The following is an 18033-nucleotide window of genomic DNA, read 5'->3' as shown; positions in this document are numbered from 1 at the left end:
CTATAAATGCAATGAATGTGGAAAACACTTCACCCGAAATGCCAACCTTCATACCCATAAAATAAGTCACACAGGTGAGAGTCCATTTACTTGTAATCTGTGTGGGAGGCGCTTCAGGTATTTTTCATCACTAACAAGACATAACCGAATTCATACTGGAGAGAAGCCTTATGAATGTCGTCTATGTGGGAAAGCCTTTGTTCGTAGTTCCCTTAAACAACATCAGAGAATTCACACTGGTGAGAAACCATTTATGTGTCAACTATGTGGGAAACGCTTCGTGACAAAGTCTAATCTCCGAGAACATGAGAGAACTCACAGTGGAGAGAAACCATATAAATGTCATCTATGTGGAAAAGCCTTTGTTCAAAGCTCTTGTCTTAGAAAACATGAGAGAATTCACACTGGAGAGAAGCCATATATATGTCAAATATGTGGAAAAGCTTTTGTTCAAAGCTCTTGTCTTAGAAAACACGAGAAAACTCACACTGGTGAGAAACCATATACATGTCATCAGTGTGGAAAAGCGTTTGTCACAAGCTCTGATCTTAAAAAACACGAGATAACTCACACTGGAGGAGAATCATATATAGGTCATTACGGAAAAGCCTTTGTTCAGTGCACTATTAGAAAAGAGGAGAAAACTCACACTGGTGAGACACCATATACATGTCACCAGTGTGGAAAAGCCTTTGTTACAAGCTCTGACCTTAGAAAACATGAGAAAACTCACAGTGGAGCGGAATCCTATACATGTTGTCTATGTGACAAAGACCTTGTTCAATGCTCTTGTCTTAGCAAACACGAAAACACTCCTAGTGCCGAGACACCATATACATGTAATCAGTGTGGAAAAGTCTTTGTTACAAGCTCTAATCTTCGAAAACATGAGAAAACTCACACTGGGGAGAAACCATATACATGTCATCTTTGTGGAAAAGCCTTTACTCAAAGCTCTAATCTTCGAGAACATGAGAGAACGCACACTGGGGAGAAACCATATATATGTCATCTATGTGGAAAAGCCTTTGTTCAAAGCTCTTGTCTTAGAAAACATGAGAAAACTCACACTGGCGAGAAACCATATACATGTCACCTATGTGGAAAAGGCTTCGTTACAAGGTCTAATCTTCGGCAACATGAGAAAATTCACACTGGAGAAAAACCATATAAATGTCATCTATGTGGAAAAGCCTTTCTTCAAAGCTGTAATCTTCGAGAACACGAGAGAACTCATAGTGGAGAGAAACCATATACATGTCATCTCTGTGGAAAAGACTTTGTTCAAAGCTCTTATCTTCGAGAACATGAGAGAACTCACACCGGTGAGGAACCCTATACATGTCATCAGTGTGGAAAAGCCTTTGTTACAAGCTCTAATCTTAGAAAACATGAGAAAACTCACACTGGTCAGAAACCATATATGTGTGATCTATGTGGAAAAGGCTTTGTTATAAGGTCCAGTCTTCGAGAACATGAAAGAATTCACACGGGAGAGAAACCATATACATGTCATCTATGTGGAAAAGCCTTTCTTCAAAACTCTTACCTTCGAGAACATGAGAGAACTCACACTGGTGAGAAACCATATAAATGTCATCTATGTGGAAAAGCCTTTGTTCGAAGGTCTTGTCTTAGAAGACACGAGAAAACTCACACTGGCGAGAAACCATATATGTGTCATCAGTGTGGAAAAGCCTTTGTTACAAGCTCTCATCTTAGAAAACATGAGAAAACTCATACTGACAAGAAACCATATATATGTCATCTATGTGGAAAAGCTTTTGTTACAGTCTCTGATCTTAGAGACCATCAGGGAACTCACACTGGAGAGGAACAATATATGTGTCATCTCTGTGGAAAAGTCTTTGTTACAATCTCTGATCTTAGAGACCATGAGGGAACTCATACTGGAGAGGAACCATATCCATGTCATCTGTGTGGAAAAGCCTTTGTTACAGTCTCTGATCTTAGAGACCATCAGGGAACTCACACTGGAGAGGAACAATATATATGTCATCTATGTGGAAAAGTTTTTGTTACAACCTCTGATCTTAGAGACCATGAGCGAACTCACTCTATTTCTAGTGAATGAACATCAAGTGCCTTCAGCCACAGCGCTAATGTGAAACCAGCCAGAAGACTCAGGTGGGGGAAGTTCCGTGGCCATGTTCATTATGGAAATGCCTTTATTTTTAACTTCTCCTTACACAACATGAGTGGACTGCATTTGGAGCAACCCTATATTTATAATAAAAGGGGAAGAGACATTAGCTGGCCTCTGGTCACAGGGTGCACAAGAGAATCAAGTATGAAGAATAAGCTAATCTCCCTTAAGTGGGAAATTACATAGGAAAATCTTTACAGAAGGAGGTCACTCTAGGAGAATAACAGAAAAGTTAATGTTGGAGAACTTAGTCATTGTTATATGCATGGAAAAAACATTGACTAGTAGAAAAACTATTGTAGGCATGTGAAGTTTCACACTCTATGTAATAGTGAATGAGTCTTCAGAGATTTATAATTCCTTAGTTAACATGTAGTTTCTCACACTGTATATATAGCATTGCTAAAATGAGATGAAGGGTTAGACTTTGTATTAGAAATCCCTGATTAGGAAAACATTTATCAAGAATGTCTTAACACACAGCTTAGACATTAATTTATACCTTTGCCTAATGGCCTATTATTATAAAAGTATAAGAAAGATATGTTGGATTGTGGCATCATCCGGAATTCTAAATTCAAAACTTTGTCACAGTGATTTTTATTTTTTCAATTGGAGTAGTTCTAGGAATTGTATATGAAGCAAATTTTTGCTGAAAAATCCAATATGTTGGTCAGGACCTATTTTTCATGCAGCAGTAGTAATTATGATGATTGGATTCAACTAGAAAGTATCTTTGAATATTAACATGAAAAACAACACAAGATGATGTGTCATTATTACATATTGTTAGCCATGTACATAGGTCATAATGGTGAAATAAAATTTTACATAGATGGTGACTTAATTCTGTATAAATTTTCATTCTAAAATGCCAGTATGGAGACAGCAAGGGTATTCTAGAACATGGGCGTCTGTTCAACAGGATGTTAACATCTGTAAGTATGCAGTCAGCAGAGGAGCACCTGCATATATAAAACACGTATGAACAGACGTGAAAGAAAGGACACTTCTGCAATAGATGGAGGATGTTAATACACACTTTCATCAATGCAGAAATCATTCAGACGAAACCAGAAAACCACAGATGACACAGCAGATGAGATGGCCTTCACAAGGGTCACCACACACCTCATCCAAAAGCAGCAGAACAACACACTCTTCACAAGTGCACACAAGATATTCTCCAGAACTGGTCATAGTACCAACGGGTAATTTTTCCCTTAGCCAAGCCATGTAATTGTTCCTCTTCCTATTCTAAAAAAGTTTTTTTATTTACTTTCGAGGGACAGCATGAGCAGGGGAGGGTCAGAGAGAGAGGGAGACACAGAATCTGAAGCAGGCTCCAGGATCTGAGCTGTCAGCACAGAGCGTGACATGGGGCTCAAACCCATGAACCATGAGATCATGACCTGAGCCGAAGCTGGCCGCTTAACCACTGGGCCACCCAGGCACCCCTCCTCTTCCTATTCTAAAACCCCCTGCTTTTACCCCACAGATGGGACACTTTTCTGGTTACTGCTGGAATCGGTGCTCCCCAAACTGCAATTCTTTAATCCCAAGTAAACGCTTACCTGCCTCTCATTGCAGCTCTGTTTTCAGGTTGGCAAAGGGGACAAGAAACGTTTCTTTTCCTTTCTTTGCACTGCAGAGCCAGATCTGGGAGAGCTGACTTAGGAAGGAAGTCTCACCCTTTCTGGCTCTTCCCAGGCTTCAGGATCCCATCTGCAGTTCGCTCTGCCCTGGCCTCAGAAGGGTCCATCATAGATCACCAAACTACTGGAGAAAAATAATTGTTAAAATAAATCTGTTGTTTTTGAGGGAGGGAGACAATCCAGGCCAGCCTTGGGCTGTCGTCACAAAGCGCACTGTGGAGCTTGAACCCACTGACCATGAGATCAGGACCTGAGTCAAATTCAGATGCCACCCAGGCGTCCCGAAGAAAAATAATTTCCTTTAACCCTAGGTTCTTGGTTGTGAACCCTCGCCCCAGCTGGGGTGCCAGGCATCCCACTAAGTTGGGAGCTCCGAGCCCCTGCACCGCTCCCGGCAGCCAGAAGGTGGTGTGCAAAGTGGCACATTCTGGCACAAGGGCCCGTGGGCGCTGAAGAGCACAGGGGATGTGCTCGCTGATGGCAGGGGCCTGTGCTCGGTGTTCCAGAGGCTCCTGCGGGCGTCGCCACGTGGGTCACTCTGCCCTCACAGGGCCCCTTTAGGAAGACTTCTTTCTCCAGCCCACTACAAGACGTGGGTCCGGGACCCAGGGACCTGGGGACATGGCATGCAAAGGACAGGTGCCGCAGGAGTCTGCGAAGTCAAAGTGGAACTTATTGGGCATGATCGGCCGAGCAGGTCCTGCCACACCCCAGCCTCCTCTGGAGGCAGCTTTCCCTGCATGATGTATGCATTCCTTGCTAGTAAACTCTTTTTAAACCCCTCTCTGCCTTTAAAATTTTTTTCCTGGGCCTCCAGGGTGGCTTAGTCAGTTGAGCGTCCGACTTTGGCTCAGCTTATGATATCACGGTTCGTAGGTTCGAGCCCCGTATCAAGCTCTGTGCTGACTGCTAGCTCAGAGCCTGGAGCCTGCTTCTGATTCTGTCTGTCTCTCTCTCTCTGCCCCTCCCCTGTTCACGCTCTGTCTCTCTCTGTCTCTCAAAAATAAATAAAATTAAAAAAAAAATTTTAATAAAAATTAAAAACTAAGAAATCCTAAAAAAATAATAAACCTTTTTCCTGTTTCACTCAGAAGAGCCCCCTTCCCCCTGCTGGATGTGATGCTGCCCCCAACCACAAACCGTCTAATAAAGTCAAATGGATCTTTAAGTCGAGGGGTGGAATCCAGCTTTTCTCGCACATCGAGGGCAAGTGGGATCCCTGCGTACGTGCTTCCACGTATCTCATTTCCTTACAACTCTAACGGAGCTGAAAAACCAGATGTACTAACACATTTGAAATCCCAAAATTTTATGTATACCCCCAAATAGATGTATTTCCAATATCTTTTTTCACTTTCAGAAAGTGTATTTCCAAGTTCTTTTAAAAGTTTTATGTGCATCTAACCAGCTTTCAAAGTCACTTTCTCATTTGTTTTAAGCAGAGTGACAGGCCTTTTTGTTTCTCTAATGTCTTATTTTTGAGAGAGAGAGAGAGGCAGTGTGAGCAGGAGAGGGTCAGAGAGAGGGAAATACAGAATCTGAGTCAGGCTCCAAGTTGTCAGCACAGAGTAGTACCCAGGGCTCAAACCCATGAACCACGAGATCATGACCTAAGCCGAAGCCAGACACTCAACCAACTGAGGCTCCCAGGTGCCCTGTAAAAGCCTTTTCAAATAGCACACAACTTCATATATTGCCAGCTTTTCCTTTGTTCAAAATAACATATCATAGATCATTTGCATTAACTTTTGATTTCAGCAGTGTGCATGGCCTCTTTTGAGATTATCTATATTAGTCCTTGGTAAAATGTTAATTTCTGAAGAAATGGTTCTAGTAGCACTCAATCTTGGTGACCTGTGTAAGAAAGAAAGCCGGTAGACACAAATAAGAAGGGCCAGCCTGATGTCCAAGGCCAGACACTCCCCTTGCATGCTTTTGGCTTCTGTAATCTTGTCTCTTGCATCAGCGAGAACCAGGAACCAGAATCTTGACTGTACTAATCCCACTCAACCCGCAAGCACATAGGAATGAATGATCAGTAAAACCCAAGCAGGATACTCAGCCTTTGGAGGTGATCTGCCAGCTGGCACGGGTGCGAAATAAAGTCTTTTCTGAGTCCCCGAGCGCGTGCGCTTCTCTCTCCCTGTGCTCTGAGTATTTGCTGTAACATGTGCATCTGTGTCTTTACAGGTAGTTTTTACAACAGAAATGAGAAGATCCCATGTGGTTGCTGAATTAGAAAAAAATATTCATACATTGTATCCTATTTTAAAAGGTTATTCTATTTATATTTATAGAAATGGAAGTTTTAGATACTTGAGATTGAGCTGAACACAGATTTGGCACAACGATTTTGGGAAGGGGACATCGTAACTTCTCCCTGTATCTACAGGTGCCACAGTTGTCCATTACTGTATCTCTGGCCAAGAGCAGGTTTGTATCGGTACCATGTTGCCAGTGAATAATTACCTCACCTAGACCATGTCCACTTTTTATTTTAAAGCAAAATGATGTAATACAGGTTCGCTGCAAGGTAAAAGGTGAACAACTAGGAAAACCTGCTGCATGTCAGCATCCTCTGCATGCAGAAGTGTGTTTTTCTCATAAAGAGTAACCCGGTCTTTGTAAAACGTTATTTAGTCCTATAGCATATTTTATTTAACATGATGGCTGATATTTTGCAGTTAACTTTCCCTCATTTAAATTATTTTAGGTAAGTAAACTTTACATTGCTCAAGACAAAAACACATGACAACCCATATCCTAACATGGTTTTGCATTTCTTACCTTGCAAGAAACTGTAAAGCTGATGAAAAAAAAGAAAAACAGTGGGGGTAGGGGTGGGGTGTGTCTAAATTTAATGCTAATTCTGTGGCACCCTGCGTCCGATTTTCTAATCTAGACTCCAGGAGACTGAGTTGCACAGAATGGGTGAGTTACCGAGTAGACACCCTACAATCATTCCCCAGTTAAGGTGGGAAGTGTAGAACATTTCCCAGGTCCTGTGACCGCCTGAGAACAGAGGCAGGGAGAAAACACGGGGTCAGATGATGTGGGGAACAAAGGCAAAGGGAAATGCAGATAATGGTAAATCTCCTTCTTACAACTTGCAGCCCACTGACGAGTACTGGAGATCTGCAGAGCACGACCTTCCTCCGGGAGCTCCCCCTCATCATGCTTTGCCAGAGGCAAAAAGCCACCTTAGCTTGACAGTAACAGCCAGGGCTCCTGGATCCTGTGTCTTTAACAGGAAAATCCCTTTGGAAACTTCCTTTGTACATTTCCTCCCCCACTTAAAAGTATATAACCAATCCCAACCTCAGCGCAGCTCTTTCTGCCCAGGAGCCCTGTCCCTGTGCTCGAATAAAAACACCTTTTTTGGCTCAAAAAACGTCTCAAGAATTCCTTCCAAGACAAGTCACATCAATTACAGTCATGCTGGACATGCAACTCCACTAGAGTTCGTAAGTGTCTTTTTTTTTTTTAAGAGAGAGCATGAACAAGAAAGGGGCAGAGGCAGAGGGAGAAAGACTCTTAAGCAGACTCCACGCTCAGCCAGGACCCCAACGCAGGGCTCCATCCCATTACCCTGGCAGCACCATGCCCTGAGCCCAAATGAGGAGCCAGACACTCAACCAGCTGAGCCACCCAGGCTCCCAGATTGTAACTCTTAATAATGTACAAGAAAAACACCATGTTAATAATAGACCTCCAGGAACCCATATACTAATTTCCTGAAGCCTTAAGGTTCCCTCCCCCCTACAGGATAGAAAATCTTCTCTTAGTATTTATAATCTCAGTGTAGCGCTTTCTGTCCACGGGTCCTGTCTCCGTGCTTCAATAAAACCACCATTTTTTGCACCAAAAAATCTCAAGAATTCTTTCTTGGCCATCAGCTTGAAAAGAATTCATTTCCACATTGGCCTAACCTGCTGGTGCCTGTGCAGAATTTTCTACATCCCAAGTCATCCTCTAGTGGCTGCGGAACACTGAGAGCGGGCCCAGGGACCAACCCCACGGCCCGTCAACAGCCCCAGACAGAGCGCTCGGACCCAGAAGTCCTGGCTGGCAGGAAGAGCAGGCAGCACGGAGACAGGGCTGTGGCCCGATGCCGGGGGGAGGCAGAAACGGATCCTAAGTCCAGCTTCCCTGGAAAAAATACACACAAACCAAAATAAGAATGGTCTCTGAATGACATTGTTTTCAGATGAATTTTCATGCCCCTTCCTATTTTGTGAATTTCTGTTTTCAGCATTTAGGAAAAATGGACACATATAAATACTAATGTGATCTTTTTAGAAGAGAAAAGAAAAATTAATTTTGCTCCTAGAGTTACAGCAAACACTCAGTACCCAGGAAGAGACAAGCAGCATGCAATCGGGGAATCAGAAAAGACTTTATTTTGCACTGGTGCCGGCCAAGTGGAGTCACCTTCAAAAGCTGAGCCCCCAGCTCCTTTTTACTGATCTTTTATACATATGTGCTTCCGGATTGGGCGGGACTAGTACAGTCAATCATTTTGGGTCCTGGCTGTTGGCAAGCAAAATTACAGAAGCCAAAAGCATGCAAGGGGAGTATCCAGCCTCAGACATCTAGCCGGCCTTTTGATTTTAATATGCTCTTATGGCTTTCCTTCTCATTCCCCTGTCTTGATTCTCAAGCTGCTGTGGCAGACTTAGAGAAAATCAGTTTATAGGGGTCAGGGAATCCTTTGCTGCCACAGGAGGAGGAGCAAAGACCATTCTGGCTTCTTCCTGCTGGACAGGGACATCAAAGGGAGGAATATGACAGATAGGGTTCTTTGCCATCCAAAGGAGAGGAGCGACAGCTAGAATGGTCCAACTGGAGCATCATCTGGAGTCTTACAGCTTCTAGACGAGAGGAAACAAATCTGGCTAGCATATTAAGAATACAAGGACCAAATGGAAGAGCTACGAAAAACATTAGGAGAGGACCAGCTAACAGGAGGAGACAGGATGCCCAGTTCCATGTGTTGCTTGCTCCAAGAGTTCCATGATTCTGCTAATTCCCGCTTCCATCTGTTGATTCACTTCCTTAGCTGCTGGACCATATCTCGGACTATCCCTAACTGGTTGACATAGAAGCAACATTCTTCATTTAGTAAGAAATAATCGTTCTCCCCTTTCAGCAGTTTGCAGTTCTAGCCATTTTCTGTTTTGCAAGCCTATCACTGCTAGGGAGTCTACTGGTCTCATAAAACGACCAGAGTTTTGGTAACCCATTCTGTGTCATCGGTTAGGATAATTTAGGACAATGTGGATGAGGAAACTATTCCTCCTATTCCAGTGCCCACCTCTGCCATTATTCCTAAGGCAATCAGCAGGGGTATGACTTGAATGGCTCTTTTGGATTGTGTGCTGCCAAAGGTATTATAAGAGACTGATTGTTGGGAACAATGTTTAGCTCAGGAATGAGGAAGGCCAGGTACAGATGCCCATCTAATCGGCCAGTAGACATAGGTAGGCATCCGTCCTACATACAAAGAGAAGCCCTGGGAGGGGTCGACACCAGGGTTGGGTTGTAGGAAGATGACTAAGTTCCTGACTGTCACGAGTTTGGTTGCACTGGCCAATGGTCAGATTGCTGACTGACTCTGTTCCCATTTTGTTTGCCAGGCACCTGAGAGCCATTTGGGACAGTTCAACCCCGATTAGTACAGGCCTCACCATGTGGGGATCTGGGTCTTCAGTTAACAGGGTAACATTTACAGTTGCCTGTGGTATCTGAGTAGCTGCATACCAGAGGGGTCCTGTGGACAAGCAGAGACACAAAGCTCTGGCCAGGCTAGGATTGGTATCATTGAGGAGGCGATGAGCTGCATCTAACATTTAACATTAGGTCCAGATGGGGACCTAAGACAAGTGGTCTACCTGACTTATGTTCCGCCAGAGGTTGAAGGGTTAGGTCAGAAGTGAGCCAACATGCATGAGGAACATCGGGGCAGGTCGGATCAGGCAGCCCCCGGTAACGTTTCATTTTCATTTTTCTTGTCCAATAGGTTTTCCCGTTTCTGGTTCAGGGAGTGACTCTCCTGGTATGATAACATCTATTTGGCATGCGGCAGTACAGTGCAGCACGGGGGCATGGTGGTAGTGCTCTTTTACCCATGTGGACCACTGAAGCAGGGGAAGGAATTGGTATGGGAGGGAGGGGTTGGAGCAAGAGTCGGAAAGGGAGGCCAAGAGGGGTAGCAGGCAGTGCAGCCTTGTGCGCCCATAACAGAAGTTTGTCCCTCATGAAGACAATAGTGAGGTTTGGCGGTTGGGAGCACAGAGTGGCTCTTCGGGCCTTGGAGGACAAAGGGGAATGATAAATCAAAATTTGCATGACGAGAGTGAGAGAAGTCCTACTGAGGAGGTTAGGAACAGGAATATGTGCAACACGGACAGGAAGCAGGGCGATCCCATCCTGGGGTAGGAGACGGTTAGAAAGGCAGAGAACTGTCCGGTCTAGCTAGTCAGTCGATGCGGGTCCTGAGAGAGGGGGTGAGAATAGGCAGGGCAGGGAGCACAGAGAGTGAAGGCAAGGCAAGGTTTCTGATCAAGCCTCTCTTTTATTGAGAAAATACCGCCTCTTATAAAGGGTTTGAGGCGGGGAAAACAAGGCAGCTGACCTAGGTCGGTTGCTAAGAAACAGGGTTAAGAGATTAAGGCTGGAGTAAAGGAGGAACCAAACTAAAGTTTTTAGCACAGCGCCTGAGGGGCTGACACTACCCTGCCCTAAGGCAGTTGATCTTTGATCTTCTGGCTTCTCCTCACAGGGAGTGGCGCTTTCCTGCCTATAGGTGGCTAATCTCCGTTTTTCTGGCTCCCCACAGAGAACAATATTCAGAGAAGGACATCAATCACAACTCAGATAATATAAACTAAGGAGAATAAGGCATCCTCACCTTAGCAAGGAGAAGGAGGCTAACAAGGGTCTGTGAGTGAGCTGTCAACCTGCAGAAGAAAACTGGCTCAGCCCTACAGGGAAGAGTGTAACAAGTACGGAAAGAGAAACAGGCAGGGACGACAATGAAGTTCGAGAGAACAATTTGCTGTCGTTCATTTAAGTCATTTGGTGATTTCCTCCAGCTTCTGGTAACAGAGAGTTCTCAGGTTCTGGCTGCAGGCCGCTTATCATCTGCTCTCTTCTGTAGATTATTCTGGGTAGCAGTTACTTTCCATTCCAAATGGTGGTCAGGTGACAGATGGGCTGCAAAGGTGGATCCAGGCAGTGAGACCTGCAGCCTTGAGGGCTGTGGGAGTGTTTAGCACAACTACATAGGGTCCCTTCCAGGTGGGTTTGAGTGGTTGGTTCCTTTTTCCAATCTTTTTATTTTTAACTTTTTTTTCTAATGTTTTATTTATTTTTGAGAGAGAGAGACAGCATGAACATGGGAGGGTCAGAGAGAGAGAGAGAGAGAGAGAGACAGAATCTGAAGCAGGCTCCAGGCTCTGAGCCAGCTGTCAGCAGAGTCCGATGCAGGGCTTGAGCCCACGAACCACAAGATCATGACCTGAATTGAAGACGGACGCTCAACCGACTGAGTCACCCAGGTGCCCCAACCTTTTTTCTAATCTTTAATCCAAACCTGATCCGTGCATTTGTGGGCATGTACAGTTATTCTAGAGAAATAGGTATCCTGTCTGTCAACCCTCTATGTCTGTCAAATATAGTTTTCCCTAATCCTTATGGTTGTTTTTGTATTTCTAAATTCCCTAGCTCTTTAATGTCTCCCACGAATTTGACTAGTGGAGGGGGCCTTCTATATAGGATAGCAAATGGGAATAATCCTATTTCTGTCTGGGGTATGCAGCACACTCAGACAAAAGCTAGGGGTAGTGTATCTGGCCAGGACAAGTTAGTTTCCTGACACAGTTTTGCCATTGCTGACTTAAGGGTCTGGTTCACATGTTCACATTCCCTGAATTCTGGGGTCAGTAGGTCAGTAAGTTCCATTGGATGCGTAGGGTTTTGGATTCTTGTTGCACCAACTTGGCCACAGAAGCCAGGCTGCTGTCTGAGCCTATGGTTAATGGCATTCCATGTCTGGGGATGGTAACACTTAGCAGACCCTTAGTTACTTTTGTTGCCTTTTTGGTGCATGTGGGGGAGGCCTCAACCCAACCCAAAAATGTGCAGGATACCAGAAGAAATTTGTATCCTTCAGTGGGTCTTATTTTGGTAAAGTCTACCTCCAAATCTTTGAAAGGTGCCTGACCGCAGCATTTTGATTCTCATGGGCCCAGTGGAGACCTGTATGGCGTTATTTTGAGCACAGAGGAGGCAGCATTGAGAGATCAAGACACAGAGGGACAGGAGACAAGCAATTACATAGTAACAACTTACTAAGGTTTCAAGAGTGGTTTTTCCTAAGTGAGTGAGCTCATGCTGTTGGAGAAATCACCTGGAAGGCTAGCTGCTCTCGGCACAGACCCTTTGGTCTGGCTTCCCTTTTCCTAGTGTGTCCATTTTGTTTCTTGGGTTGTGTACCTTGGGGAAGTTGGCAATTCCAGGGCCAGCATGATTTTTGAGCATGTTGTTTGTTCTCCTGCTGCTTGTTTAGCTGTGGGGTCTGCCCATCAGTTACCTTCCAACACGGAGTCTTTTCCTTTTTGGTGTCCCTTGCAGTGGATTACTGTTACCTCAATCAGTTCCCAGACTCCCCTTAATAGTTTTAAGACTTCTTCCTGATTTTTTATTTCTTTTCCTCCTGCGATAAAAAGTCCTCTCTCTTTGTATAGAGCCTGAGTGTATATGTAGAATGGTGAGGGTATAGAGCGACTCTGTGTATATGTTGGCCCTTTTGTCTTTAGCAGGCTATACTGCTCTCATTAGTTCTGCTCTTTGGGCTGACCATCCTTGTGGAAGGGCCTTTGCTTCTATGACCACAAAATCAGAGACTACTGCATAACTGGCATATGTCTTGCCTTTGTTCATGAAGCTGTTGCCATCGTTGTACAGGATGAGGTCTAGATTCTGTAAGGGCCTGTCTGATAGGTCAGAGCAACTAGAATAGACTTCATCAAGTAACTCTACACAATCATGCTCTGGGGGCCCCAACTCTGCAGGCAAGAAAGTGGCAGCGTTTAGGGTTTTTATGGCTTCCAGTCTTATTCGTGGGTTTTCACACAGTCGCCCCTGATATTGTGTCATCTGAGCATGAAATTAGCTAGTGTTGCCCTCTGGCATCCATCAAGGTAATAACAGAATGGTGAATCTTAACATTCATGCTTTGCCCCAACGTTAGTTTGTCTGCTTCCTTGATTAAAAGTATGTGGTTGCCAAGGCCCTCAAACAGGGGGGCCAGCCTGTAGCAACTGAATCAATCTGCTTTAAAAGATATGCTACTGGTCTTTGCCAAGGTCCGAATTCCTGGCTGAGAACACTCAGGGCACCCCACTGCTCTCATGTGTAAACAGGCTGAAATTTCATGATACATCTGGGAGTCCCAAGGCCAGTGCTTCTGTGAGTTTTGTCTTTATGGTTTCGAATGCCTATTCTCAATTAGGGCCCCAGAAAAGGGGTGCCCTTTCTTCCCCCTTTAGTGCCTCATACAGAGGTCTGGCCAATTCCGAGAACCCTGGCATCCATAAACGACAGAATCCTGCTGTTCCCAGAAACTCTCAGACCTGCTGCTGGGTAATGGGAACCAGAATGGCACAGACTACCAGTTTCCTTCGGGTCCCAGCATGGGAAGCCCAAATATCTAATCTCCTGTTGGCAAATCTGTGCCTCTTTCTTTGAAACCCAGGGATACATAGGACTGGCTAGCAGGAAATCGTCCACATATTGGAGAAAGACACATCTTAGGTCCCATCCCAGAAACCTGGCTAAGGCAGGCGCCAGGGCCCCACTGAGTAAGGCTGGTGAACTTCTGAATCCTTGCAGCAGTCTAGTCCCAGTGAATTGTTCCTCTGCTGCTGTGGCAGGGCTTTCCCATTCAAAGGCAAATAGGGATTGACTATTATGTACTAGCTGGAGACAGAAGAAAGTGTCCTTTAAATCCAGACAAGAGAACCATCCTGCTTCCAAGGGTATGAGTCCTAGCAGAGTGTATCGGTTAGGCAATACTGAATGCAACATGACTGCTTCATTAATGGCCCTTAGGTCCTGTGGTAGTCATCTGTCCCGGGCTTTTTCACAGGCAGCAGGGGAGTATTCCACGGGGACTGGCATCATTTTAGAAGTCCCCATTTGAGTAGCCATCCGAGTGTGTCTGGATCCCGAGGTGTGCCTCCATCCCTCCCATGGGACCACATGTTGGTGTATTTTAACATGTTGGGCCCCAGGCTTCAGGTCAATTAATATTCGGGGTGGTTTTTTGCCAGAGCAGGGGGGTTTCCTTCTGCCCAAACTGAAGGAAAATCAGCTTCTAGCTTAGGGCCCCAGTTGGCTCACAGGGAGGGAAAGTATATAATCTCCATTCCTTTTCCATGGTATTGTCAGGGGCAAAATCACAGGTCGGGCCTTTTTATTTAGGTCCAACTACATCTGTCATCTGAAGTGAAGGCCATGTGTGCACCCAGCTTGGGTAGAAAGTCTCTACCTAACAGTAGTCGGGTAGATACAGAAACTCATGAACTACCTGGTGAACCCCCAGCCAGCATTGTCAGGGACCACAAAATGGCCTTTGGGTTTGCATCCCAGTGGCTCCTACAATGGTGACTTCTTGACCTGACAGAAGGGCCACCTTGTGTGTCACCACAGAGTGTTCAGACCCAGTGTCGACCATGAAGTCTACTGTCTGGCCCCCTGGCTTCATTTTGACCATGGACTCATGAGGGACCAGTGGACAGAGCCCAGTCTCTCCTAATTAGAGTCCATACCTGCCAGTCCCATCAGGTCAGCCTCAGGTGGTCCTGGCTGGCAGTGGCTGGGAGAAGTGGAAGATTGGGTTTTTTTTGTAGGTTGAGGCATTGATTTCTCCAGTGTCCAAATTCTTTGCAGTAGGCACACTGATCCCATCCCAATGCTGCCCTTCGTTTTTGTTCTTGAATCCCTGTGGTTGCCGTGGGGGGCTTCTGGAGGGGGTGGTCACCCCAAAACACCAGCCAGGAGAACTGCCTCTTGTTTCATTCTTCAGTCTGTCTCTTTCCTGGCAGCTTGATCCTGGTTTACAAAAACCTTGCTGGCGATTTCCAATAGTTTCGTGGCATTCTGTCCAGCGAATCCTTACAATTTCTGGGGCTTCTGCCTAATGTCACTTTGGGCCTGTCCCACGAAGGCAGCATTGACCATGTACTGGGTTTTAGAGGCTTTTAGGTCGAATGAAGTGTAAATTCTAATGGCTTCACATAATCTTTCATAGAAGTCAGTTGGACTCTCTTCTGGCTTTTGTAGAATCTCAGATACCTTTGCCATATTGGTGGGCTTTTTGGCCCCTGTTTTTACCCCTTGGAGGGAGGCGAGTTGGTATCTTTCTAGTCTGGCCCTTCCCGCTTCTGTGTTGGGGTCTCAGCTGGTTGCCCATCTGGTGCCTAAGTCTGGAGTGGCTTCGGTGACAATTTGTCAGCACTCTTGTGTGTTGAATAGGGTGAGTAGAAGCTGCTTACAGTTGACCCAAGCCGGGCGGTGAGTCTGGAATATGGATTGTAGGAGATCTATCATTTCCGGCAGCCTCTCAGAGTAAGTGAGCACATGGTGTTTCCAGCTGAGGAGGTCAGTAGTGAAGAACAGTTGGTAGTAGAAAACCAATCCTCCTCTTGTAGGGTCCCACTGGGCTATTCTCTGGGGACCCCTAGTCTCCTGCACTGGCATCTGCACTGACGTTGGAAGCCTTGGACCTTGAACCACAAACCTAAGATGCCTTCCTACTGGTTCAGGTATCCCTGGCTGGGGCAGACTGGCTGCTGGCAGAGGGGAGACCAACAGGGGTGGATTGTCAGGCAGGTGAGGTTCGCCTCCCTCGACTGATGGGGCGCTGGGAGCATACGGGGGGAGAAATGGAGGGACTTCTTCTGAATTTTCTTAGAGAATGGGGGCGTTTTTTTCTGCTGTGAAGTCTTCTTCTCATCTCGTGCCACTAAGACTCTACATTGTCCACTACTATTAAGACAGAACCAGACCCAAGGAGGCTTGACTTGGGCTATTTCTAGCCACTGATGGATGTATGAGAATTGATCCAGGTGGCTGGGGTCTCCAGTAATTACTTTAGAAATAGCTCGGACTGTGGGGATATCTAGGGTATCCTCAGGGGGCCAGCCTACACTGAACGTAAGCCATTCTAATTCCCAGAGGGTGCGTAATTTCCCAGGGGTTGATTTGACCCCATAGTCACCTGAAAATCCCTTAAAAAAACTATTTAATGTTTATTTTTGAGAGACAGACAGATAGAGAAAGAGCACAAGCAGGGGAGGGGCAGAGAGAATGGGAGAGACAGAATCTGAAGCAGGCTCCAGGCTCTGAGCTGTCAGCACAGAGCCCGATGCAGGGCTCACACTCATGAACCGTGAGATCATGACCTGAGCCAAACTCGGACACTTAGTTGACTGGGCCACTCAGGTGACCCCCTTTTTAAAATTCTTAATCATACCCTCCAAAACAGTTGGTTCTGAGGAATTACTCCCCCCCATCCTGGTATCCTAGATGGGTCCCTCCCAATGCATGGTGTCACAAAACATACACGAGGGAATAGGTCACTTCATCTGCCTGGCCACTCCCATCACGGGGATTTAGACACCTCTCAGCACTGGCAGGCCACTATGAACCCCTGACTCGGATCAGGCCTCTGCGGACCTGATTCTGCCTTAAGCCGTATAAGGCTGTCACAGAATTGCAAGGTAGGACCCACTCAGGCTCCATAGTTGAGACCGCAGAGCAAGAGCACTCACACACACATTTAGACACATCGCAGAATTCTACCCAGTACCTCCCTGAGCTATGTGGCAACTATGTCACCTGGAAGGTGATCAAGTTCCCCTTCCGCCTCTAGGGCAGGCCTGAATTTGGTCCTGGGTCCCCAGGAACATTTACCTGATCAGAAGTCCCATCCTGGCAGAATTTCTGACTCCCCCTGGAGTCCACTCAAGCGCGGTGGTGGCCAGCTACTGTCAGGGAGGGTTGGGGTCCGGTGAAATCACTGGCAGTGCACCTTACTTTCTGTCACAAGGGCTCGCGATGAGTGGCCTCTCCTCCCACAATGGTGACTCAAAGGGCCAGGGCGGCTGTCAGTTTCCTGACCAATGCACCAAAAGTGTTACAGCAAATACTCAGCGCCCAGGAAGAGACAGGAGACAAGCACTCGGGGAATCAGAAAAGACTTTATTTCGTACCTGTGACAGCCTAGTGGATCACCTCCAAAGGCTGAGTACCTGGTTCGGGTTTTATTTTTTCTTGATCTTTCATACATATGGGCTTCCTGGTTGGGCAAGACTAGTATACTCAAACTTCTGGCTCTTTGCCTGCTGGTTGATGCAAGAGGCAAGCAAGATTGTAGAAGCCAAACTCATGCAAGGGGGTGTCTGCCCTTGGACACTGGGTTGGCCCTTTTTTTAATCTGCTCTTACTGGCTTTCCTTCTCACTAGGATATGAGTTGGATTACATAAGAGCTAAGTATGACTAACTATTCTAGGACATTCTTCTTGATATAAATAAAACTTATACTAAACATTCAATGTGCCATTTGGAAACCACATCACAAGGAAATAAAATCTAGGGAAGTAGTTTTTCACATTAGATTTGATAGTTTCCCTAAATCGCTTGACCCAGTGATGACAAGTGAGTTCCTGCTCCCCCTAAATACCTATTTCTAATTAATGATGCTAAATAAGGTATAAATATTATCTAATAAGGTTTCCATAACTCATTACACATTATGAATATAAAAACTGTCATATCTCCCACATAGTACACACTTCATAGATATCACTTCTTGAAAATAAGCCTTATAGGGGTGCCTGGGTGGCTCAGTTGGTTGTGTCCAACTTTGGCTCAGGTCATGATCTCACGGTTCATGGGTTTGAGCCCCACATCGGGCTCTGTGCTGACAGCTGAGTCTGCAGCCTGCTTCAGATTCTGTCTGCCTATCTCTCTGCCCCTCCCCTACACGTACTCTGTCTCTCTTTCTCTTAAAAAAAAATGGATAAATGTTAAAAAAAATTTTTTAAAGCCTTATGTTTCATATTTATATTTCCAGTCTAAAAATACCGACACAAGCACACTGAAGTGGTACCATATGAAAAAACATTTGAAGAAGAAAAATGCAT

The 18033-nt window shown here is 45.5% G+C and overlaps 1 protein-coding gene and 3 long non-coding RNA genes across 6 annotated transcripts in view; 2 read left to right on the top strand and 2 right to left on the bottom strand.

Moving 5' to 3' along the window:
* Positions 1–7213, top strand: LOC115287254. 2 transcript variants are annotated; one of them, XR_003906372.1, is made up of 3 exons: positions 1–74; positions 6120–6255; positions 6936–7213. It is a non-coding gene; the product is annotated as an uncharacterized LOC115287254 (long non-coding RNA). The 2 variants fall into 2 exon arrangements; XR_003906374.1 differs by having other exon boundaries at positions 6120–6535.
* The window catches only part of LOC115287242, a 12752-nt gene extending 4723 nt beyond the window's left edge, over positions 1–8029 (bottom strand). The window contains exons 1-2 of one of the 2 annotated variants that reach the window (XR_003906371.1): positions 7752–8029; positions 3742–3946 (exon numbers count right to left, since the gene is read on the bottom strand). This is a non-coding gene — a long non-coding RNA (uncharacterized LOC115287242). The remainder of the gene's footprint in view (positions 1–3741; positions 3947–7751) is intronic. The other variant, XR_003906366.1, reaches the window with a different exon arrangement.
* Positions 1–18033, top strand: part of LOC115287128 (zinc finger protein 14-like) — a 119907-nt gene that overhangs the window by 7296 nt on the left and 94578 nt on the right. The window lies entirely within an intron of this gene.
* Positions 10526–17675, bottom strand: LOC115287260. The gene is made up of 3 exons (XR_003906377.1): positions 17100–17675; positions 16801–17002; positions 10526–11037 (listed from the first exon to the last, which is right to left on the bottom strand). It is a non-coding gene; the product is annotated as an uncharacterized LOC115287260 (long non-coding RNA).

Source organism: Suricata suricatta, chromosome 1, assembly GCF_006229205.1.
Source record: "Suricata suricatta isolate VVHF042 chromosome 1, meerkat_22Aug2017_6uvM2_HiC, whole genome shotgun sequence".
Classification (NCBI taxonomy): Eukaryota; Metazoa; Chordata; class Mammalia; order Carnivora; family Herpestidae; genus Suricata; species Suricata suricatta.
The sequence above is the reverse complement of the archived record's forward strand: the minus strand, read 5'-3'. Positions and strand labels throughout refer to the sequence as shown.